Source organism: Tiliqua scincoides, chromosome 4 (assembly GCF_035046505.1).
Source record: "Tiliqua scincoides isolate rTilSci1 chromosome 4, rTilSci1.hap2, whole genome shotgun sequence".
Lineage (NCBI taxonomy): Eukaryota > Metazoa > Chordata > Lepidosauria > Squamata > Scincidae > Tiliqua > Tiliqua scincoides.
In genome coordinates, this window is record NC_089824.1 from 49,563,562 (window position 1) to 49,590,399 (window position 26,838).

A 26,838-nucleotide genomic window follows, 5' to 3' on the forward strand; every position below is an offset into this window, starting at 1 on the left:
ACTTTGTGCAAGGCCTTTTATAGGCCTTGCGCTATTGCAAGACCTTCATTCATTCATATAAGCTCATCTTTAATATATTCATTTATGTAAACTTATGCAAATTTATTCAAATTTTAAAAGTAAATTAATTCTTCCCCCCCCGGCCCCCGACACAGTATCAGAGAGACGATGTGGCCCTCTTGCCAAAAACTTTGGACACCCCTGGCCTAGAGAGATGTGGTAACATGTTAACACCTTCCTGAATAAACTTGATCCAGATAGGTAAATCTATATAAATTATACCAATTTTTTTTTAAAAGAGTGAGGGAACAAAGCAAATGGGGCAATGCAAAAGATCAAAAGACATGTATCAGAAAGCAAATGGGAATGATTAAGGGGTTTTGATTTTTTTTGCAATGGCTGGGCAGGCAGAGTTCAAGTGGCAAATTCCCTAACACAATTAACTGAGTACTTGCCTGTTCTAGTTATTCACGCTATCCCAGGAGACTGGTTACTTCATTCATAATGTAGCAAGGTGAGTGGGGGTGACTTTCACAAATCAGCAGTTGCTTTCAGCAATGAACTGGGCAATATAGATAAGCATCCTTGAAAAATCTAGGGCTGATCATGTCAGGGATCCATTTTAATTTGGGGGTATGAAGATTACCTCATATTACAGGTTAGCATTCCAGCTAACATTTTCCTTCTGCAACCTGGGCAAGGGTGCTTGCAAAGTGTGTGTGTTTAATGTTTCAGGAACTTTTCGCAACCCACCAAAAATCAACCTGCAACTCACTGGTGGGTCCCAAACCACAGTTTGGGAAACGCTGATCTATCAGCCTGGTCATGCAATCTTTCTGCTAGAGTGCCGATTTCAAAGAATTCTATAAAAGCATCCCAGGACAATGGCTACTGTAGGGGATGTCCTCAAGAGCTTTGTTTGGCTTCTGAGGCATCACAGAAGCCTCCAGGAGGTTAGAGAATTCCAAACTAAATGCAAAAATAGGGATACAGTAGTGCAAAATTAGGAATTTCACCACAATTTGCAACAAAACAAAGGATGTGACCAAAATGAGAGCAAAGAGCTGCTTCATGCAGAACAAATACACACATTCGGGTAACCACCCTCTTCATAACTGACTCATTGACCCACTGAAATTCACTGCCAGTAGTATCAGGGCAGACAATGCTAATTAATTTCTGGAATTCACTATCACAAAATGTGATGATTGCAACCAGCCTAGATATCTTTTAGAAATAATTGGGCAACCCATCTTTAATTATGAGCTATAGATGTTATTTAATTTACATGACACCCTCACAATTGAGCTATTGTGATATAAGTAGCTCATTGCTACATTTTGCAGTATTCGTTTTGGCTAAGATTTAAGAACCTCAAGTATGAATCTTGGAACAGGAATGCTGATATAGTCTTATCTACCAGAGGAATTGGAAACAATGTTGTAGTATTAGAAATGACAGGCCATTCTTCTTTTATTGAACTCTCTTCTGCTTATTTCCAGCATGCAAAGTTGAAAGGTATGACTAATAGTGACATACTGCACATTGTCCACTGATCTATACAATCCACAATCATTACATTTCCATTTTGTCTAAATTGAAAGTGAGAAAAGAAGTTGACTATATTTGTTTGGCCGAAGAAGAGATTACTTTAGGGTGTTTCCATGCAGCTATTTGCTTCTTGTTTCACCACCACACTGAAGACTGTTTCTCATTTGCCATTTTGTGCTTGGCTATGGATGTCCACACAAAACATTGTACCTTATATCAGTTTTCTTTGAAAAATACATAAAGGCAAGGATTGAGAAAAGATCTGGTTGCAGCTTCTGTGTATTTGCAGGGATGAATAGCAATTTAAATATGTGCACCATTCAGAACTATGGGAGATTTGTGCATTTTGCTGACCCTGTGGCACACCTGGATTAAATAAAATAATAAGAGGATAGCTGTTCTTTCCTTTTGTTAATTATCGACTTATTTAAAATTATGGAATGCAATAATCACTCCCATTGTAACCTGAAATCATGGACCAACCTTCATGTATATAGGGGTGTGTGTGTGTGTCCAACAAATATTTGCAGTTGTCAGTTTTGACAGCTGTTTGGAGAGTGATTGGCCTGAATATTTCCCCTCCCTTCAACCCAAACAGCTTTACTGAATTCCCCATTCCATCCAAAGGTGATCAGTGTTGCCAAAGCTGAAAGTGAAAGCCATCTGTTTGTACTGTGCATGTAGTTCCCAATCCAAGTCAGGAACTTCACACATAGCCCCAAATACTCGATGAAGAAATTGCAGAAATTGGATTTGTGACACTGTTTTCCTGTGTTGTTACTGATCAAGCAAGAAGTGTGCTTCAGAAAGGCTGCACTTGCATGCATACACTACCCCTAACATTTGTGTGGTAGTGGTATTTTAAAATACATTTATCTGTACAGTTTAGAAATCTAATGCTTTGAATTCCCAGATTTCTCATTTTCTGAATCTATTGTGTCCCCATGTAGTCCCAACCCTATATGAACAGCACTCGTGGTCATTCAAACCTTTGGCTTCTTGAATGTTTAGGATGTCTTTCCTCACAGGGGTGTGTGTGTGTGTGTGTGTGTGTGTGTGTGTGTGTGTGTTTGCAAACCAGTCAAATAAATGAAGGTGTGCTCTGTAAATATTTCCTAGGAATACAGAACCTTTTTCATAGCTTGTAGCTTAGGTATTGGTGTAGAAATGCAATTCTTGGGATGTGACTGCTAATACAGGTGCCTCTCATTATATGTAGAGGTTACATTTTTTGAACAGCAGTGCATGTCTCAAAAATATTTTTTCTATAACTGTACCACTGTGTATAATGGTACAGGTTGGGGAATAAGGGCACAATCCAGAGAAGAACTTGGGCCAGTGCAAGGGACTGGCCCAATCATCGCAAATGTGCTGTAAAGCACGTTTGCACCTCCTCACGATCAAGCCATGCCAGCGCACGGAGCCTGAATGCAGCCGCTGTGGTGGCTTGTGCTGTGAATCTTGTATTAGGCCAGCTGGGCCAATGCAAGGCTTTGGGGTGGGTGAGGAGGAGGCGGGAGGGAGGCGTACCGGGGTGGGGAGCGGGAGGCAGAGCTGGGACCCAGCAGTTATGCCGGATCCCAATCCCCGTTCTTGGGGTGTTCAGAGCAGCTTCAGGACGCTCTGCTCTTCTTTGATTTGTGGCATAAGTCTGAGGAGACCCATAGGGGCCAGGGTGCCTTACCTGGAGATAAGGGGAAAAGTTTCCCCTTACCTCCGGCTGAGCCACTTTGAACCCCTATCCTGCGCTGGCTACAGTGCGAGCCTCTTGGCTTGCCTATTCTAGTGCAGCATAGGGTTGCACCCAAAGTTATATAACTCTTGCTACTGGGAGAGGGAGAGCAAGGCTACAGTTGTGCATGGCTGAGATAACAAATTGTTGCCAGATTTTGCACCTCATAATACTTTAAAGAAATATGATCACCATATCTTTTGGGTGGCCTTCATTTTCTTTTCTTGTAGTATTTCTCTGGAACTCGGCTAGTTGACAGCACATTTCTACTCACTTGTGAGCTATGGTCATTATTTGGATCATCTTCATCTAAAACAGGCAAAACACTCTCAGTTAAATGGAATGCATCTGTCAACAACTTAACCCTTAGACTTCAAAAACATTAACCTCCTCTTTGTTCTCTGCTTCATCATGTTCCTTCCCTTTTTCAAGGCCAAGCAAATATTGGTGTGAACTTTCTTCTTTATGAGAAGCTAATAACTCCTGCACATCTTCTAACTCCACCAAGACCTCCTTTCTTAGCCAAACGCACAATTTTTTTCCTCTGGTTTTAGACAGATCACTTTCAACTTTGAAGCCTCTAAAATCTTGCACTAGATGTGGATACAGTTTCTTTCAAGCACCATTCATACCTGAATGACAGACAGCCCAATCCTGAGCTGCCATGGTGCTGAAAATGGCTGCCATAGCATCCTGAGCACAAGCCCTTGAGTTGCCATAGAATCAAGAGCCTCCATGTCGGGTGCTGGACCCAACATGGAGGCTCAGGATCCAGTGGAGGTATTGGGTCCTGCTTCCCTCTTGCACCACTTCCTCCCCCTGGCATGCCTTCTTCCTGCCCTTTCCCCACCCCCCACTCCGGAATGCCTCCTCCTCATCTCCCCCCATGCCTCCACTCACCTCTCCACTGCCTGGCAGTCCATGTGTCCATCGAGCCACAGAGCACCAGTGATCCACCAGTGCTAGCCCAGCGCCAGCTGACGCTGAGCAGCGTCAGCACTGGACCAGCACTAGCACCAGCACTGGACCAGTGGTGAGGGCTGCAAATGTGCTTTATGGCACATTTGCAACACTCACCGCCAGCGGAGCATCGGCGGTGCGAGCACAGGATCCCATGCCTCACCAACACAGATCTCTAATGTATCTATAACAGTTATTTTCTCATCTTTGGTAGCCTTCACTGCAGCACCAAATATTCTCTTGAAAAAATAAGCTTTAAATATACTAATTGCATCCTGATCCATTGGCTGAATAAGGAATGTAGTGTTTGGGGGAAGATGAACAACTTGAATATTTTCACAAAGATCTTGGACTAAAGCTGGATGTCCAGGGTCATTATCCGCTAGGACAGCATTTCCCAAAATGTGGATTGTGACCCACTGGTGGGTTGTGAGCCCATGTGTGCTAGGCACAAAAAAATGAAGCTCTTCATAGTGCTGCACGGTGGCACTAGGAGGCCCCAGAGGCCACTTCTGAGTTGTGCTGGGCCCGCAACCCAATCCATGGGTCTCTGCAGGCCTCAGAATAGCCAGTGGAAGCAACTAGAATTGACTTCTTGTTTGCAGACACAACTCCAGTTCTAGAAGTTCCAGTTCTAGAACTAGGTCACTTCTGGATGCTTCTGTGGGCCATTCTGAGCCTTGCAGAGGCCAATAGAGTGGGATCATGGTCCCAGTGCAACCTGGAAGCTGCCTTCGGAGTCTCCCAATAAGGCAGAGGTTCCCAAACTGGGGTGTCACAATACCCCAGCCATGGTAGCCCTGCTTCTGCCCCTTTAGGGGGTGGGGTGACAGCGATGGCAGCAACACAATCAGGATGATTATGCTGCTGCTGGGGAGGGAAGGGTTTTTTCTACTTACCTGGGGGTTGCTATGACTCTCTGGAGGGTCCAGGGAACCTGTCACCCCCTCTGCAAACCTCCTGGTGGCTCCAAACTGCAATGAAAAAGAAAACAAAAACACTTCTGGTTTTGTGACAAAAACTGGAAGTGGTTTTCTTTTTCATGGCAATTTGGAGCTGCTGGGAAGGATGAGAGAGCCATAGCAACCCCCAGGTAAGTTTAAAAAAAAAATCCTTCCTTCCCCTGCAGCAGCAGGACCGTCCCAATTATGTTGCTGCCCCCTTCTCTCCCCAGCAAATACTTAGCAGTTTCCAAACGTTCCCTGAGAGTTTGGGAACTGCTGCAATAAAGCTTTGCAATACTATGAAGACCATCATGTTGCAACCCACCATGGAGGAAAAGGTGAGTTGTGACACTGAAACGTTTGCAGTCTGCTGCGTGAGCAGATTCTCACATTCACAACACTGCCATAATTTCTCTTTCAGTTTTTACACATGATAGTTACAGAAAATATGACCAGTAACTCACCCCTTGGTGTTTGAAAATAAATGCATTGGTAAAAGATTTTTCACCTAGCCATTGAGAGCAGGGGGGGTTGCAGAGTGATACACAAGCACTGATTTTAAACTGAAGTCACCTTTGACATTACCCCTAAACAGTAATGATCCTTAGAAGCCTTGAAGCCAGGTGCTGTTTTTTCTTTACAAGATACCTATGTTCATGCTGGCATTCTCTTCCTAAAAAGAGATATGTCATCCAGTTTGAAAATCTGCTCGGCAGAATAGCCTCTTCAATAATAGCCTTAAGAGTCTCAACGAACCACTCAGCAGCCACCGCATCAGCGGAAGCAGCATTGCCACTCATGTTGTGATAACTGTATCTTTGCCTGAAATTAGTAAACTAACCAGAACTAGCATTGAATGACATCACTGGGCCGTCTTTATCATTTTGTAGTTTTCCAGATTGGACGTGCTTTTTCCTGGGATAGGAAGATGCAGAATGGTATGTTGAGCAGATTTGTATCTTCTATCCACCTACTTGGCATCCGCTCCTTAAAGTCTGTGATAGAACTCTGAGCAAAAGAGGTTTTCTTTGCGCTTGCATTTGTCCCTGATTCAACACTTTTCTTTATTGTCTCTGCACTGTCTCGAATGGCACAAACAGTCCTCCCATTTAAACCAAGCACACAGCCATCATCCAGTACATGCTTTCCTCGCTGAAGGTGGTTGATCACGTCTAACTTCACATCACTTGTGATTGCTTTTCATGCCTTTTAAGCTTTAGGCTCCTCAGACAGTGCAGTTGGAAGTTTTTCAGACATGGTTGATGGGGAAAACAAAGTTTCACACTAAAAAAAAAGTATGAAATTTTGAATGTGACTATGCTGCCAGCCAAACATGCAGGAGCATTATTTCAAAATTTTTTTGCATGAAAGTTATATTTTGGTGTTAATAAAACAAGTGCATTATTCCAAAAAGTCTAAGGGCCCAATCCTATCCACCTTTCCAGTGCTGATGCAACCCCAAGGTAAGTGAACAAATGTTTCCCACACCTTGAGGAGGTCTCCATGACTGTCCCCTCCACAGCAGGATGCAGCACCCGCCCCATTGGCACAGCTACATCAGTGCTGGAAAGTTGGATAGGATATGGCCCTAAATCAAGCACAAGTTAAATGAGAGGTACTTATACCTCTTGTAAAGTCATTGACTTCAGTAAAACCACACTACTTTAAGCAATTATTGAAATACTCCTTTGGTATATTATTCCTGTGTCACCTCTCTCTTTTGTTGGTAAATACAGTGGCCTTTCCAAATCCAAGCAGTAAAAAGAAATAATCATTTACAGTAATAGCCACTAGAGGTCTGCGGATATCAAAATTTAGGCAGTACAAATATTTCTGCAAGTATTAAGAAGCTTGCATTTCAGTGAAAATAGAAATAATTCTAATAAGACTCATTGTTTGCTTTTTGGCATCTATTGTTGTGGCTGTCTTTCCCCTTCAAGTGTTTTAATGAAATAATTATTATATCAATAAATCATACATGGAGTATTTTTACAAAATCATTAGATACAAGAGTAAACAGACTACCACACTGGAATTGCACACGTGTTCAGTAATTCTATACGCTTTCATCTAAAAATTTTGGCACAAGTCTTTAATAATGCTTTCTTTAATTGTGAATTAACATAGAACCAATTTTTCCTTCATCTGAGGAACTTTTAACCTCATGTTTATCTGTATTCCTCATATCTCTATAAATTTTTTTTCTGACACATAGGGAAAGATTAATTCTTTTAAAGTATAAACCTTAAGTATTTTTATTGTTAATATTGGCATACTGTCCTTGATTTCTTAATTTGTGTTTCATGATACTGTGCAACAAATTCTACTGTTACATAAAAATATTTATATATCATAGTACATGAAACCAAATAACAAAAGTATTATGATAGCTATAAGGGTGTACAGATAATTACCCACATGGTCACCTCTTGCAGTCAGGATTATGCCTGACAACAAGACAAAGGCAGAGTAGGAGAAGAAATTGGGAAAGGTAGCGTGATAGGATGTGATAGATGGTTTGGCACACTGAGAGGATGCAGGGACAAAGGAGCGAATAAGCAGCCCATCCTAGGGCATTCCTTGTACAAATGCTTTTATGCGAATGCCCGAAGTCTACGAGCAAAGGTGGGAGAACTGGAATGTCTGGTGACAAGAGAAAACATTGACATAGTGGGCATAACGGAAACCTGGTGGAATGCGGAGAATCAGTGGGATACCACAATCCCGGGCTATAAACTCTACAGGAGGGACAGGCAGGGGCGTGTTGGAGGTGGGGTGGCCCTTTATGTTAAGGAAGGGATAGAATCCAGCAAAGCAGAGATTGAAGGTGGGTCCGACTCCACCGTAGAATCTCTGTGGGTTAAATTACCAGGCTTGTGCAGCGATGTAATACTGGGGGCGTGCTATCGTCCTCCAGACCAGAAATCGGATGGGGACCTTGAAATGAGGAAACAGATCAGGGAGGTGACAAGGAGGGACAGGGTTGTAATCATGGGGGACTTCAATTATCCTCATATTGACTGGGTCAATTTGTGTTCTGGTCACAATAAGGAAACCGGATTTCTTGACGTGCTAAATGACTGTGGCTTAGAGCAGCTAGTCACGGAGCCCACCAGAGGACAGGTGACTCTGGATTTAATATTGTGCGGTACGCAGGACCTGGTTAGAGATGTAAATGTTACTGAGCCATTGGGGAACAGTGATCATGCTGCCATCCGTTTTGACATGCACGTTGGGGGAAGAATACCAGGCAAATCTCTAACAAAAACCCTTGACTTCCGATGGGCAGACTTCCCCCAAATGAGGAGGCTGGTTAGAAGGAGGTTGAAAGGGAGGGTAAAAAGAGTCCAGTCTCTCCAGAGTGCATGGAGGCTGCTTAAAACAACAGTAATAGAGGCCCAGCAGAGGTGTATACCGCAAAGAAAGAATGGTTCCACTAAATCCAGGAGAGTGCCCGCACGGCTAACCAGCCAAGTTAGAGAGGCTGTGAAGGGCAAGGAAGCTTCCTTCCGTAAATGGAAGTCTTGCCCTAATGAGGAGAATAAAAAGGAACATAAACTGTGGCAAAAGAAATGTAAGAAGGTGATACGGGAGGCCAAGCGAGACTATGAGGAACGCATGGCCAGCAACTTTAAGGGGAATAATAAAAGCTTCTTCAAATATGTTAGAAGCAGGAAACCTGCCAGAGAAGCGGCTGGCCCTCTGGATGGTGAGGGAGGGAAAGGGGAGATAAAAGGAGACTTAGAGATGGCAGAGAAATTAAATGAGTTCTTTGCATCTGTCTTCACGGCAGAAGACCTCGGGCAGATACCGCTGCCCGAACGGCCCCTCCTGACCAAGGAGTTAAGTCAGATAGAGGTTAAAAGAGAAGATGTTTCAGACCTCATTGATAAATTAAAGATCAATAAGTCACCGGGCCCTGATGGCATCCACCCAAGAGTTATTAAGGAATTGAAGAATGAAGTTGCAGATCTCTTGACTAAGGTATGCAACTTGTCCCTCAAAATGGCCACGGTGCCAGAAGATTGGAGGATAGCAAATGTCACACCTATTTTTAAAAAGGGAAAGAGGGGGGACCCAGGAAACTATAGGCCGGTCAGCCTAACATCCATACCGGGTAAGATGGTGGAATGCCTCATCAAAGATAGGATCTCAAAACACATAGATGAACAGGCCTTGCTGAGGGAGAGTCAGCATGGCTTCTGTAAGGGTAAGTCTTGCCTCACAAACCTTATAGAATTCTTTGACAAGGTCAATAGGCATGTGGATTTGGGAGAACCCGTGGACATTATATATCTGGACTTTCAGAAGGCGTTTGACACGGTCCCTCACCAAAGGCTACTGAAAAAACTCCACAGACAGGGAATTAGAGGACAGGTCCTCTCATGGATTGAGAACTGGTTGGAGGCCAGGAAGCAGAGAGTGGGTGTCAATGGGCAATTTTCACAATGGAGAGAGGTGAAAAGTGGTGTGCCCCAAGGATCTGTCCTGGGACCGGTGCTTTTCAACCTCTTCATAAATGACCTGGAGACAGGGTTGAGCAGTGAAGTGGCTAAGTTTGCAGACGACACCAAACTTTTCCGAGTGGTGAAGACCAGAAGTGATTGTGAGGAGCTCCAGAAGGATCTCTCCAGACTGGCAGAATGGGCAGCAAAATGGCAGATGCGCTTCAATGTCAGTAAGTGTAAAGTCATGCACATTGGGGCAAAAAATCAAAACTTTAGATATAGGCTAATGGATTCTGAGCTGTCTGTGACAGATCAGGAGAGAGATCTTGGGGTGGTGGTGGACAGGTGGATGAAAGTGTTGACCCAATGTGCGGCGGCAGTGAAGAAGGCCAATTCTATGCTTGGGATCATTAGGAAGGGTATTGAGAACAAATCGGCTAGTATTATAATGCCGTTGTACAAATCTATGGTAAGGCCACACCTGTAGTATTGTGTCCAGTTCTGGTCGCCGCATCTCAAAAAAGACATAGTGGAAATGGAAAAGGTGCAAAAGAGAGCGACTAAGATGATTACTGGGCTGGGGCACCTTCCTTATGAGGAAAGGCTACGGCGTTTGGGCCTCTTCAGCCTAGAAAAGAGACGCCTGAGGGGGGACATGATTGAGACATACAAAATTATGTAGGGGATGGACAGAGTGGATAGGGAGATGCTCTTTACACTCTCACATAATACCAGAACCAGGGGACATCCACTAAAATTGAGTGTTGGGCGGGTTAGGACAAAAGAAAATATTTCTTTACTCAGCATGTGGTCGATCTGTGGAACTCCTTGCCACAGGATGTGGTGCTGGCGTCTAGCCTAGACGCCTTTAAAAGGGGATTGGACAAGTTTCTGGAGGAAAAATCCATTATTGGGTACAAGCCATGATGTGTATGCGCAACCTCCTGATTTTAGAAATGGGTTATGTCAGAATGCCAGATGCAAGGGAGGGCACCAGGATGAGGTCTCTTGTTATCTGGGGTGCTCCCTGGGGCATTTGGTGGGCCGCTGTGAGATACAGGAAGCTGGACTAGATGGGCCTATGGCCTGATCCAGTGGGGCTATTCTTATGTTCTTATGTGACCAGATGAGTCCACATTCTTTATTCTTCTTTAAGAGACTATTGACACACTCACAGGGGCAGCTGGCACCCACCTTCAGATGACACCCAGGACTCATGCCCTGGCTTGCCATACCCTAGATATTCTACTGAAAATTCCCTTACCTCAAGGAGGCCTTTGGGTCTGTCACCCTGCAGGATTAAGCTCATGCTGTGTTGGTATGGCTGCATTGAGGAGGTTTTAGTTAGCATTGGCCTGTTAACTATTTGGAGTACTTTATGTGAGCTGTAAAAAGTCTATTTAAAACTTTAACAAACTTTTAAAAAAGAAATAAATAACTTCACTGGTATCATTGTCATCAGACAGCTGGAAGGTAGTACAGTAATTGAAATGCTGAAGCATAATCAAATGTTTAGAATGTGTTGAGAGTATCAGCAAATACTTTGAGAGATTATTTGGAACATACTGTACACTTGGGCTTTCTAAACACTTTTGTTGTTTATACTGAACCCATTGTCAAAAATAGTTATGGGAGAAGGTCAATCATCTTCTGGAGTAGGAAAATTATTATGGCTAAAAACCAGAAGCAGAAGGTAGAATATAACATTAAAATGATGAGAAGTAAACAAAGCCCCCCCCCCCCAAATATTTACTGTGATTGATGTTATTTGACTTATTCCTAAATGATCCAGCAACATAGCAGACATCCCTATCCTGTACTGGAACAGTCAGGCTGACTGCCCTGTGCTGCATCCAGCACAGGATTGGGGCTGGTTGTGGCACAACCCAGGCAAGGGAAGTAGTTTCTTCCCCTTATGCAGCAGTGGCCCAAATGGGGCTACTCAGATCTGCACCACCTAAAGAGGTATGCCATCAGACCCCTGCACCAGCCAAGGTAGGCCGGTGCAAACTTACTTGGTACTGGTGAACTGGAGGCTGAATTCGACCTCCAGAGGCCAGTGAATGTCTGTGCTCCAGCCTGTCACAGTGTCACCAAAGTGCCTTATGGCATTTTTGCAATATCTCTGTGCTGGCACCCAACTGACTATCAAGAAAGGGTACCCGTGCTCCAATTGCTTCTGGACTCGAGAAGCTGTTGGAGCACAAATGAGCGTGTACTCGTTAGGCAGCCAGGCAATTTCACCCAACCGGCTGCCAAGAGGCCACATGCATTCCAGTTGCTTCCCGACTCGGGTCATTTCCAACAAAATGGCAGATAAGATTCAGTGGCAGTGCAAAGTGATATTGGAGTAAAATTGGAGTCTTCACATGTATATTGATGGGGTCAGAGCCCCTTGCATCATATTTAGCATAATGCCCGAGCAATTTCACCAATGTCATTTTCATTTCTTGTGTTCTTTACCAGAGCACATATTTAATGATAGCATTTGGTCATTTCACTTAGATAATTTTGCAATTCTTTTCCTTTTTGTTTCAGGCAGAAATTATTAAATAGAGATGGAAATGTCCTCCTTTGTTCTCTGAACCACCCACAAGATCAGCTTTTATAACAGTCTTCTCATTTACACTTCTGAAAGTTGCAGTATCTAATTAGGTCTCTGTGAAAAAGGACAAAGGGCTTGTTATATTCATTTATTACTACAATGGTTAATTACAACTCTTTGCCCCAGTTTTATCCCTCCATGATACAAGCAGGGATTCACTATGAGACAAAACAGGTGGTTTAACAACATTCTGAATTCTCATATAGCTTCTTCTATACTGTGGTATCTAATTGTGACTTAAATGTGCATTTTTAAGGGACTAACTATACATTACATGGTTCTTTGTGGTCGCTACACAGTCATATGTGATTGTGTCCTGTGAACATGAAGAACCAATCAGAAGCTTGTAGTGCTTTGTGGAGCATTCTGTCCTGTTTTAGATTAGGGGAAATTCTGTGCACATTGTTTCCTCTTGAGGAACAGAATCAAGATTGAGGCTACAATCCTATACACATTTTCTTGGTATTAAGCTCCACTAAACATAATAGGACTTAATGCTGAGTCAACATGCATGGGATTGCGCTGTTAGTTTTGTGTTCAGAAACTTTGATGCTGGTCTCATTGACTAAATCAGTGTACTGTGCATTTTGCTTGAGTCTAGGGTGTCTCTACATAACATACTATTGGGACTTATAAAGAAATTCCAAGTTACCATGCATTGACCTAAGATAAATGAAATTGATAGGAATTTCTTCTGGCTGTAATAGGCTAATATACTTCTGTACATGTATGGAAAGCATATGATATGGAATGTGTATTTCGTTGAGAGCATAATTCTAAGAGCATGTTCACAAGATTACATTCCTTTAAATGCTCTAAAACAGTGGTTCTATTTTAATTAAATTAAATTTAAAACAGTGGTCGCAACCCACCAGTTCGTGTAACCATGCCTTGTTCCCTTTAAGGGGCGGGGGCAGGGGGCAGAGGCAGCAAAGCGATCCCCAGGATTGCGCCCCTGCAGGGGAAGGGGGGCTATTTTTCAACTAACCTTACGTGCTCCCAAGGTCCAGGGGTGTGGGGAGCCCTGTGGAGCGCTTTCAGGGTTCCCTGCGGCTTCTAAACAGTGAAAGTTCCAAGCACAACAAAACCAGAAATTCCACTTCTGGTTTAATCGTGCTTGGAACTTTCACTGTTTAGAAGCTGTGGGGAACCCTGAAAGCGCTCCGCAGAGCTCCCCACACCCCCTGGACCCTGGGAGCATGTAAGGTTAGTTGAAAAATAGCCCCCCTTCTCCCGCAGGGGCGCGATCCTGGGGGTCGCTTTGCTGCCTCTGCCCCCGCAAAGACTTACCCCGGGAGTAAATCTCCTGGGAAGTTTGAGAAACACTCCTCTAAAACAATCACTGTCCATGGGTTTATTATTAGGATTACTAATGTAGAAGAGAATTACTCCTTATCTGCAGGTTTAGCACCTGCAGATTTGACTCAGTGCGGGTGCCAAGACACGCTGAAAAGCCTCTCTTGATCTCCCGGACATGACCAGAAGTGCTTTCTGGTCACATTCTGGAGGTCCTTTAAGGACTTTCTGCAGACCCCAGTATCCACTGAAATGGTATCCGCAGGAGTCCTGGAATAGATCCTGCATGGATACTGAGGGCCCACTGTATGGAACTTCAAAGAATGAGCACAATCCAGCCTTTAAATGCAGTCTATTTGACCAAGTTACAGTGTATTAATTGATAACAAATCCACCTTAAATGATCTTGACTACTTGCCCTCTGGAGCACTCAGGAGCAACACATTTCTGGCAAGTGACCTTCCTGTATCCACTAGCCTTCTTGCATCCACAGCTAAGTAGCAAAATGATACCTTGGCAGAGCAGAAGTAGATGTAAGGAAATTGTAGATCTTCCTAGAGGTTGTTCTAATTTTTGAAGGTTGACTTGTAAGTGATTTTCAGAAGCTACTACTTGGAATAACACCAGCATCCTTTCACATATTTTATGAACATAAGAAGACCCCTGTTGGATCAGGCCCAGGGCCTATCTAGTCCAGCTTCCTGCATCTCACAGTGGGCCCACCAGATGCCTCAGAGAGCACACACAAGACCACAAGATACTTGCATCTCGCTGCCACCTCCCTGCATCTAGCATTCTATTTATGCTCACACCGCCAGCGAAGACACCAGCTTGCAATTGGGTTTAACCTGTGCTACATTATTAAACACAGTGACCAATTTTGAATGCATGAAACCTACTGAATATACCTTCCCTCTCTTGCCAGTCTGGGGTAGGTGAAAAAAAAATTCCTACCCTGCCCTCATAATGTGTGACCAGCTAATCTCAGAGTGTACATACCCATCATGGCTTGTAACCTGTAATGTTCCTTCAGAAATCTGTTCAATCCCGTTTTAAAGGCATCTAAGCTAGATGCCATCACCACATGCTGTGGCAAGGAGTTCCATAGACTAATTACAAGCTGGGTAAAGAAATATTTTCTTTTGTCTGTCCTAACTCTGCCAACACTCAATTTTAGTGTATGTCCCCTGGTTTTGGTGTTGCGTGAGAGGGAAAAGAACATCTCTCTCTCCACTCTATCAATCCCCAGCATAATTTTGTATGTCTCAATTATGTCACCCCTCAGATGCCTCTTTTCTAGACTGAAGAGCCTCAAGTGCTGCAGCCTTTCCTCGTAAGGGAGGTGCCCCAGCCCAGTAATCATTTTGGTAGCTCACTTCTTGCAGTATTAGCCATAATTTAGCGACATAGAATTGTTTGAAGGACTTTTCTTTCTGTGATTGACAACCAAGTCTAGACTTTTCTTCAAACATGCATCTCTCTGAAAAGAAATGCATGGGTACTTGCTCTCCTCTTGCATTGATGTTGTAATGTTTATATTAAATCACCTGGTGCAAGTAAATTGCTATTTGGTTTGTTTCAGTACTTGTCTTCTCACAAGCTCTGTGCAGATGTTTTTATGTATAGATGGAGGGAACAGATTGTGCAGTGCTGATCATGATCCTGTTTGTTATCTGCACAGAGTCTACATATGTACAAATGTAGCTGCATAAGTTTGTTGTCAGAGTACCCACCCCAATAAGCACATGAGGCACATATTGGATTTTAAACTTAAGACATCTGAGGGGGCTCTCCTGCAAGTGCTGCTCCTGACCCAGTTTAAGGGATGGCAGTGCTGCAGTAAGTCTTCTCTGTAATAGTGCTACAGTTATGGACATCCTTTCCAGGAGATTTAAGAAATGTCCCTCCCCTGAAAGCTTTTTGTTGAGGAGTAAGAACACAATTATTCTGTTTACCTTTTACTTGGTGGTTTTTAGGGTTGGGCCTCCTGTACCTATACATTGTCTATAATTTGCTGTTTTGGGGGTTTTCCGCTGACACTGGTTCTTGTTACAGTCCTAGTCTATTATTTGTTAAATTGAGTTTGCAGACCCAGATTGTTTTTATATGTTGTATGTTTTAACTGTTTTATGGCTGTTTTATGAAAAAAAAATTGTAGACTGCCTTGGGCATTTGCTCTGGCAAGGGAAAGACTGGCTAGACATTTTTTAAATAATAATTTCATTGTACTCTACAAAATTCCTGCTGAGAAGGCATTTTTAAGTAATAATTATCATGATCCTGTGTATAGATCGGGCAGAATAAATTTCTGCACAATCTTCTCACTATATACACTTGTTACATCTTGAGATGTACTTGGTTATTGAATATTGAACTTAACTTGAACTTAATATAACTTGAATATTGTGGCTTCTCATACATGAATATGCAGTTAGAATTTCATGGGTAAGATATTATCTAGAAGCTTTTCATCTAGGAATTTGGCAAACTGAAGCATCCTTCTCTGATTGGGAAGCACAGATGCAGAAAGTTGTAAAAGGGAGTCTACAAATGAAACATAAACATACATGGCCTCTTGTGGATCCTCACTCAAAGATCCTCACTGGACTGTGCCAAAGCTAACACAAGATGTATGAGCTTGGTGGCAGGCTAACAGGACTCTCAGGTCATAAGCAGTAATCCCTGTTGGTTTTCTGTTTGCACCACTTCTCTCACGAGAAACCAGAAGGAACATAAACAGTAGGGCCATAAACTTAGCAGCAACACGGTTATCACACTTTCTTGTAACAATGAGTACTGGTCACAGCCTATTAACATTACTGTATTTAAAACGCTTTTTCACGATGACAGCTTAATAACATGTTTTGTGGAACTGTGTAGTATTCTAACTTGATTAAGTGTCCCACGTCACATTGTTTCTATTGTGCTACAAGCTAGTAAGGTAAAGATTGTATGATTAGTGTTGTCCTGAAAGCTAATGGAAAGGGTATATTTCCTCTCTCAATAGGTATTCGAGGGAGTGATACATTACCTACATTATTTTCATGTGGATACATAAGTCCACCAGCCATTACACTATTAGAATATTGTTACTACACTATCATACATCAGTTTTCAAGTTGTAAAGTTTCTTTTTTTCCTGAATTACACTGATTTTTCTGACTCTTCTGAGGGCCCAATCCCACCCAATTTTCCAGCACTGATGCAGCCATGCCAATGGGCATGTGCTGCATCCAGCTGTGGAGGAGGCTCTTGCAGAAGCCTCCTCAAGGTAAGAGAATGTTTGTTCCCTTCCCTTGGCACCGCCTCATGGCTGCATTGACACTGGAAAGTTGGAGAGGATGGGGCCCTAAGTTATATCTGAGGTGTCACAGAGTTTTGTTCATGACATCTTGCTATGTCTCATCCCAGAAACAGAGGGAATGCTTTGCCTGATGATTATTAAATCTGTGTTTTTTTGACCAGTGGAACTTCACATTTATGGCTCAATTCTATCTCAGGCCAGTGCACATGAGGCAGGGCCACTGATGCAGCATTGTGCTGCTGGCAGTACATGGCTTTCCAGCCCTTGCACCGGCAGCAGTGCTGTGCAGACTGGTCGAAGGCCTGCTGTGATGGTGGTCCTCACATTTGGATTGGTCAAACTGGGCTGAAAATCAGGTGACTCAAGTACCACTAGTTGAAAAGAACACGTGTGTATAATGTACACACTTACACAGTAAGGCTAGTAAACATTCCACAGATTATATATAACTACGACTTTTACTATCAGTAGATGTTCTATTAAAGGGAGAATCCAAATGTTTTTGGGTTATAACCCAACTTAAAGTATGGGGTTTTTTTTAGTTACTGTCATTAATCTAGTTAATAGCTATTTAGGGAGAAGTTCAAACTAAAGATTCAGAATCCTTTCCTGTATTCATAGGAAGATGGTTTTTACTGAATTAGGCCATTGGTCCATCTAGGTCAGTGGTGCTGGTACTTATATTTACTTCTTGATGGCTGAGAACTAAGGTCATTAAGATTAAAGTACATGAGATTTTAATCTTCCTTGGGGCGGAGCTTCATGATTTCCATAGACAGACCCACAAAAGTGTTAATTTTGGGGGCAGGGATCATGAGATTGTGTGATGAGTACATAGAAAATGATGCTCATCATGAGCTAGAAGCTGAGCACGGTTCCAGCATTGCTGAATCACTTCTGCCACCCCCCTCACCAGTAAGCCTATTCAAAAATCAACACTTCCATGGGACAACCCACAAAATAACAGTTTTTGACTTTAAATCAAAAACTTATGAAATAATGCCCCAATCAGCAAAAGTGAAAAGTTAGGTCAAGCACTGGTTGGCAACCTTCAGTCTCGAAAGACTATGGTATAAGCCTACAGCACCCAGTATTCCCAGGCGATCTCCCATCCAAGTACTAACCAGGCCTGACCCTGCTTAGCTTCCGAGATCAGACGAGATCGGGCATGTGCAGGGTGTTTCCATAGTGAATCAGTGCGACATGAACTTGCAGGAATGGTTAAATAACATGAGGCATAGTTTTGCAGAGAAAGCCCGAACAATACTTTCTGCTATACTGTGTAGTAAGTTACTTGAGAACATCATGGAAGAGTCCTCAACTATTTAAGAGCCCAATCCTGAAGAACACGCGTCACCTCACCACTGGTACACACTGTCGCAAACGTGCCGTAAAGCATGAGGCCACGCTGGGCCAGTGCCAGTCGGAGGCTAGCTAGCCATCATCTGGTGCTCCATGAGATCCAAAGCACTGTGTCTTGGCCCAACACGGGACTGTGCCAGTTAAATAGCTAGTACAGAGTACAGAATGTAGCCATGATAAAGATAATTGGGTTATGTTGCTGTCTTTATGCCAGGGACATAACTGTCCAGTGGTGTCCTGGCTCTGTATATCTTTGTTGTTGTTCTATTAGCATGGTGACACCACCAGTCCCTCTCTACATTATGGGTCATTTGCAATGAATCGTATCTCAATTCTGTTTCAATAAGTAATTCAGTCACTGAAGGACAAGCTATGTTCAAGAAATAAGGGCAGATGATTCAATGATGAAGACTGTCACTTGGAAAATATACTTTCACTCTGTGGGGGAGGGTATTATAGTACTTTTATCACCTCTAGAGATATGTCCTTGGGGCAGTTTTATCTCACAATCCTCTAGATTTGAGACTTGCTGAGTTATTGTTAGAAAAAATGGGGGAGGTATAATACTGATATGATGGAATCTTTAGGTGATTTTCCTGTTTGGTACTTGAGAAGATACTGTGTGTCATTTTTTGTTGGTCAGTACTTCAAATTAAACTCTTTACTGCTGCACAGTAGATCTCCACCCAGAAGTCAACAGCTACTTTTAAACAGGCCAAGCATGTTTTGGATCTGTAGATTATAAAATGCAAGACCTACAATGTTGGAGGGAGCTGCAGCCATTCTATTGAAGTGTAACACATTTTAGTGTCCAACATATGCAAATTACTTCCACCATGCCAGTATTACAGTGCAATGTTGCACCCACTCCTTACTGGCATATACTTATGGTCTTATGTACACTTATACACTTATGGTCTTATGTACACTGATATGGTCTCAAGTACACTTATGGTACTGCTGAGGGGATGGGAGATCTGCTGCACTGGATCCTGAGCCCTGTGTCAGGCTGCACGGCCCAACATGAGACTTCTTGATTTTGCTCAAGAGCCGCCACAGAATCCCCATTGCGGGGCTACTTCCCTTACTCGAGGGAAGGGGACAGAAGTCCCCCTTCTCCTGAGAAGGCAGTAGTGGCTGCCTGGAGTGCACAGGATGCCATGGCAGCCATTTTTGTGCAGCAGCAGCCCCATGCTCTGGGCAGCTCAGAACTGGGCTATACATTGTTATAATTTATTACACCCTCTAGCATCACACAGAGTTTACTATATAGCCAGGGGTTTGGCAAGCCCTTATGTTATTCCATGGCTTGTACTTTTTCATTTATACTTTTCTTCTTCATTATTACTTTTATTATTATTATTATTATTATTATTATTATTATTATTATTATTATTAAAATACCTGTATTATTATTATTATCTTTCATCTCATTTTTCTCCTCCCTCAGTGGGAAAACTTCTGAAGTGTTCCATGTGCTGCCTAGGCAATTCATTGCAATGTTTCTGATAGGATACAAAACTGAAGCTCTCAGCAAATGTCTCCTCCTGTGCGAGGCATCTGTTTTTAAGATTTTGCTGAGTCAGATTAACAGTAGCCTCCATTTTGTCATTTATCTTTCTTGATACTTAATTATTTTTTTAAAAATGAAAACTTTTGTATTCATATTCCTGTACTATTGAATCAGGACAAACTATCGTAAACTGATAGCTACATTCGCTGAGGGATTCACTCAGCATAAACAAGTAAATTCTTCCTACAAGTGGAAAAAATACAAAATTGCATATTTTACTTGGCTATCAAAGTCTAGATTAATATGCCAAATGCTAGATAAAATAAACCAATGTAAAATTTGGTGTCTTTTTTATCCATTGTCTTTGAAGGCAGCATGGCCTTCAAAGTCTGGTTTTCCTCAAGTTTGGTGTCAGATGAAGCTTCCTCAGCAAAAATAATTATGAAAGATATGTTTTGCCTGAAATTATCATTGACATTTCAAACTATTTGTACATGCAGACCTTGAAATGAAGTCACCCTTTGGTGTGAGATACCAATTAACAGAGGGAAATCAACATCTAACTTGCTCTGTCATCAGACCAACAGTATGCCAAATGTAAGCTAATTGAGAGCAATCTTACCCTTCTCTCTATCTCCATTCCCACCCACCCCCTGCTGGTGCAGCCATAACGAAAAAAGCATGCTGTATCCAGTGGGGAATGGTTAGATTAGGAGGCTACAGGGGTGAGCCTCACTCGTTGATGGGTGAAACCTCTCAGCTGGTGCCTGAGCTGGTCAACCTCTGACCCTGGCCCTGCCACTGTCAAAATGTATATGGTAAATTTTGTGACACAGATCTGTACTTTTTTAAAATTAAAGGTGGGTTCCCATATCTATGAATCCTGTATCTGTGTTTTCAATTATCCATGGATATGGGAGCCTCCAAATATCCATTAACATGTTTTTAAAGCTTACCGGAGCAAAATTCTTCTTGCTTAAACAGATAGTGCTTAAACAGAGCACTACAAGCCTACAGCCTCTGTTTAAGCAACAATAATTTTGCTCCAGTAAGCTTTAAAAACACGTTAATGAGCATGGGCTACCTTTATCCACATTTCCAAATTTGTAGGGGGTCCGTTAATATATTTTTGCCCAACCTGTCCAATGTGGGTGCCCAAGGTGGCTTACATAAAATAAAATAAAAATACCGAAAACCATAACATAAAACCATCAACATCTGTGTTGCTCGTGCATGTATGTATACAATGCATCAAGAAACAGCAAAATGCAAAGCCAGAGGCAGCAGCCAAAAATGCCTCATAAAAGCATCAGCAATACATACAAATATAAAACACAGAAGCATAAAAATGTAGCTGCACAGAAAAATACACACAGCGATAAGTGGTAATAAAACTATAAGAGACAGCCAACAAAGGTGGTAATAAGACACAAAACATTAAACACCAACACCTATACCAGGGGTGTCCAAAGTTTTTGGCAGGAGGGCCACATCATCTCTCTGACACTGTTCTGGGGGCCAGGGAAAAAAAGAATAAATTTACATTTAAAATTAGAATAAATTTACATAAGTTTACATAAATGAATATATTAAAGATGGACTTATATGAATGAATGAAGGTCTTGCAATAGCTCAATGCCTATAAAAGGCCTTGCACAAAGCAAGGCTGGCCTTTCCTTCACTGCTGCTACTATATCACAGACATGAAACAGTAAGCAATGGAGGGAGCCCTCATCCCACAGCTCTCACAAGAGGTTAAACAGTTGCATTGGGCCAGTGCGGGCTCTAGTAAGTCTCCTGAGGGCCAGAAGCTCATTGGAGACTGGGGGCTCCCTGAGGGCCGCATTGGGAGTCCTCGAGGGCCACAAGTGGCCCCAGGGCCGGGGTTTGGGCACCCCTGACCTATACAAAAACCCCACCAGTATCCATCGCTACACAAATGCTAAATGAAATAAAAACATATTTACCCCCTGTTAGAATGCTTCAAGGAACTGGGCAGTTCATAACCCCCAAAGGAGGGAGTTCCATAACTGGTGTCACAGCTGAGAAGCCCCTACTCCTTGCTACTATATCCTGTTGGAGATGGCACATGCAATAGGGCCCCTCTGATACAAGAGGGTCCCTCTTTGGGGGGGTTGGGTTTGAATGTATGGAAGAAAGCAGTCTCTCACATACTCTGGTAGTAAGCCATAAAGGGCTTTAAAGATCAAATCCAGCACCTTGAATTGGGCCTGGAACTGAACTGGCAGCCTCTGTAGTCACTGGAGCAGCATCCTAGCAGAATGAGACTGCTGAATTTCAATAATCACACAGACCACTGCATTCTGCACTAGCAGAAGTTTCTGGAGCATCTTCAGTGGTAGTCCCATGTAGAGTACATTGCAGTAATCTAAACAAGACATCCTCAAGACATGGATCACTGCGGTTAGGTCCAACCACTGCAGGAAGGGCCATAGCTGGCACACCAGCTGAAGCAAAAGTCCCCTGGCCACAACCACCACCTGGTGAAGCAGAAGAAGCTGTGGGTCCAGGAGTACTCACAATCTGTGTACCTGATTCTGCAGAGGGTGGGCAAACCCATTCAGAACAAGTCAATCGTCTAGCAACTGCATCATAGATTTTTGGCCCAACTGGACCTCTGCTTTGTCTGGATTTAGTTTCAGCTTGTTAGCTCATATCTAGTTCCCAGCTGCCTCCAGGCAGCACTCCCAAGACTTCAACAGCCCTTCCCCCCAGTATCTGGTGGAAAGGAGAAATAGAATTGGGCGTCAGGCATACTTATGGCATCCTACTCTAATGACTTCTCCCAGTGGTTTTACATACATGTTAAGCAGCATGGGGAATAAGATACAACTGCGTGGAACCCCACATATCAATGGGCAGGGTGCTGAACAGGCATCCCCCAGCAACACCATTGTTGACCAGGAAGGCACAGAACCACTGCAATAGTGCCTGTTGATGCATACCTGGCAGTATACCAGCACAACTAGGAGATAGGATTAGGCTATGAAAGTCCAATAGGACCACCAAAGACACATTCCCCTTGTCTAGTCCCTGGCCAGGTCATCTGCCAGAGCAACCAAGGATGTCTCCACTCAAAGGATGCCTATGGCCAGACTGAAAGGGATCCAGATAGTTTGATGACACATTGCCTCTATAATTATTGATTAGAAAGGAATTCAGGACCATGACATCTTCTCATCAGGCAGATACAACCACACTGATGGGTAACTTTTCTTAACCAGATGTGTGCCAAGCATTTAGAAAATGATGTTGGATTGTTAGTCATCATTGGCAGATTGCCCCTCCAGCAATAATATATGCACTAACACCATAATGCTTTATAATCTTGAACTTCTATTCAAAATCCATAATGATGTGCTTTCTGCACAATATTCAAAAAGTAAAATTTATATTCTCATATTACTTATTGACTTTTCACATAATATTGGCTTGCTTGTCAAATAAAAACAAGAACCAGTCATTTTGAACTCATATTTTGAACTCTTAACAATAGCTTGATCAGGCATAGCCCAAAATATTTCAGCACCTGAATTGAAATCTCCAATCCTTCTTTCTCCCACTGAAGAAAAATAATAAATTACGTAATGGACAGAGCGCTCAAAATCTGAAGTAATATTTCATTCTACCTCATGGAACTGCCAATCTTGAGCTCAACATTAGATGCTCAACAGACACAAAACATCAGTTACACAATATCAGAGTGCCCCGTTGCAAGACTGGGTGAAATATTTTGCCTCATAAGGGGGAAAACATTTAGCAAACATCTACTTTATGCTTGTGGATTCTGGTTCATTGGTTTTAATAGCGGAACCATATGCCAGTTGATGTTTTGATCCTTCTCCAATACTATAGAGCACTAGGCTAAAAAAAAAAAAGGCAAAAATAAGGAACGCTCACACTAATTAAATAATAACAAATAAATGTGTTATAATTGTTTAGTGAATTACATTAATCTCTTTATTGCAATGTTTGGGAATCAAATCAAAACCAATAAGAGGGATGTGTTTGTGTGTGTGTGTGTGTGTGTGTGTGTGTGTGTGTTTGAAAGCTGTGTGCATTCATACTGCATGGGGACATGCCAAGTCTCAAGTTAAGGTAAATCTAAGAGGGCTGCTTAATTCTACTAATCATCTGTCAGGGCCGTGTAGGGATAAGCACAACATATGGTCTTGATAAAAAGTACCACACAAGGTTTCTAGAATGAAAGCTTCTTTATAAGTGCTGCTCAAGGCACAGAAATGTTTTCTGATATACGTTCCAGATTATAGATTATATACATTGCACATGTTGGTGAACAGACAATGTTACTCCCAGTCAAGACTACTGTAGACACAATCGATCCACTCCTTCCTGAAACTGGATATTGTTTTGCTCTGCATTACCTCAGAGGAAGAGATTGTGGACATACTGAGACATTTTCTCCTCCAGGCCATAGATTGATATTACCAGTGCCAAGCCAGGAACTTGGTCTGCTCTATCATCAGCTCATATACATCTATGCACCAATGGTTGTATCAAAGCTCAAGAGCATCATGCCACTGTTCTGATTGTGAATTGGTTTCCTGGTACCCAGAGTACCTGCACTCCCCATAGCTGCACCATCATTATAGGCACTCTCTGTGGGGCAGCTTTGCTTAATATGAAGACAGGGCCCGTTTCTACAGCTGTGGCTCCAATCATCATGGCCACCTGACATAACATGGGCCAAGGGAACAGCCACTGACTTCAGTATCTGTGCAATCTGTGGAATCATCAGATCAGCACCAGTTGCTCTACCAGTGTCAGCTCTACCATTTGTAACACTGACAATCAAGTGGGAAACTATTGATTCTGAATACAGTGCTTCCATAGTTACTGACATTCATTCATATCAAATGAATCTGGACAGTTAGTAAAAAAAACCCCAATATTTAATAAATGGATATAATAAAACAAAAATTTGAAAGCCTTCTTATTTTTGTTGAAATACTGAAAATACAAAGTCAAATTGGTAGTATGTTAAGTATCTATCTATCTATCTATCTATCTATCTATCTATCTATCTATCTATCTATCTATCTATCTATCTATCTATCTATCTATCTATTCGATTTATATTCCGCCTTTCTCCCCGAAGGGCACCCAGTTGTTGTTGGCAACCTTCAGTCTCAGAAGACTATGGTATCGTGCTCTGGATGGTGGTTCTGGCACATCGTCTAGTGTGGCTGAAAAGGCCGAAAAGGGCACCCAAAAGGCCGAAGGGCACCCAAGGCGGCTAACAATCAGGTTAAAAATACAAAACAACAGATAAACATTAAAAATACAAAACAGTTAAAAACAATTAAAACAAAATAAAATACATGGATAAAATACATAGCACGCAGTAAAAGACAAATTTATAAAAACAGCCCTTATGGTGCCTCGAAGGCTTTCCTGAATAAAAAAAGTCTTCAGGCCCCGCCGGAATGCTAATAATGAGGAAGCTGCTCTCAATTCAAAGGGGAGGGAATTCCATAGTGCAGGTGCCACCACTGAAAAGGCCCAATAGGCCACAACCAACAGGGCCCCTTCTGATGACCTAAGAGAACGGACTGGATTATACGGAAGAAGGCGCTCTCTCAAATACACTGGTCCCAAGCCATTTAGGGCTTTAAAGATCATAACCAGCACCTTGAATTCAGCCCGGAAGCGAATGGACAGCCAGTGCAGCCGCCAGAGTAGCGGCGCTGGAGTGACAGAGTCAAACCGCTGACCCCCAGCAACTACACAAGCTGCCGCATTCTGCACTAGCTGTAGGGGAACATTAAGGGGAACACAACATTAAGGGGAACAATAAAAGTGGGCCGCTGTGAGATACAGGAAGCTGGACTAGATGGGCCTATGGCCTGATCCAGTGGGGCTGTTCTTATGTTCTTATGTAGCTTCCGGACTGTCTTCAGGGGCAGCCCCACGTAGAGCACGTTACAATAATCTAATCTTGATGTCACTATGGCATGGACCACAGTGGCCAGATCCGCCTGAGACAGGTACAGCCGCAGCTGGCGAACCGGCCGAAGCTGGGCAAAGGCACCCCTGGCCATAGCTGACACCTGGACATCCAGGAGGAGTTGCAAGTCCAGGAGAACCCCCAAGCTGCGAACCTGCTCTTTCCGGGGGAGTGCAACCCCATTCAGAGCAGGGTGATAGTCCAGACCCGCATCGTGGATTTCTGCACCAGGAGGACCTCTGTCTTATCCAGATTTAATCTCAGCTTGTTCACCCTCATCCAGATCCCAACTGCCTCCAGGCAATGCTCCAGTACAGAGACAGCCACCCTGGGGTCAGGTGGAAAGGAGAGATAGAGCTGAGTGTCATCAGCATACTGATGGCACCCAACTCCAAATCCCCAGATGACCTCTCCCAGCGGTTTCAGGTAGATGTTAAACAACATGGGGGACAATATAGAACCCTGTGGCACCCCACACCTCAAGGGCCAGGTGCCGAACAGGAGTCCCCCAAAACCACCATCTGGGACTTGTCAGCCCAGAAGGACCAGAACCACTGCAAAACCGTGCCCCCGATCCCCACCTCGGCCAACCGTCCCAGAAGGCACCATGGTCAATGGTGTCGAAAGCCTCTGAGAGGCTATTATGCCTCAGAATGCCCTAGGGAAGCGACTTCTAGTTTGCAGATGCAACTTCCGTTTTGCTGGAAGTTGCTTCTGATTGCTTTTGCATTCTGGGGCCTGTGGAGGACAATGAAATGGGTTGCTGGCGTAACCCGAAATAAGTGATCTTGGCTCCTGCGCTGCCTGAGGCCAGGACCAATCACCCCAATTATTGGTGATTTTTTCAGAAAACAAGACATGACATTTAAAGGCCCTCTGGAGAAGGCCGTACACAGCCTCCCTGACCCTCAGAAGGCCTCCCTAGGGTGGCAAGGAAAGTGGTGGTGGTGGGATGTGGATGGCAATGGCAGGGAGGAGCGAGGGCAGTGGTGCCACCCTCGAAGGCATGGTGTCGCAGGACATTTGCCCCCCTTGACAATGTATGCCAGTGGCACACAATCTGAATAACTGAATTTCTTTTTTCCATTTATGTACAGGGCTTTCTAAACTTTGTGTTTGTTTTATAGTAATTCA

The 26,838-nt window shown here is 43.1% G+C and overlaps 1 protein-coding gene and 1 pseudogene across 4 annotated transcripts in view; one reads left to right on the top strand and one right to left on the bottom strand.

Annotated features, from left to right (window-relative positions):
- The window catches only part of NOL4 (nucleolar protein 4), a 191,252-nt gene that overhangs the window by 88,903 nt on the left and 75,511 nt on the right, over positions 1–26,838 (top strand). The gene's annotated exons all lie outside the window — the stretch shown is intronic.
- On the bottom strand, positions 17,916–18,031 carry LOC136650193 (5S ribosomal RNA; annotated as a pseudogene).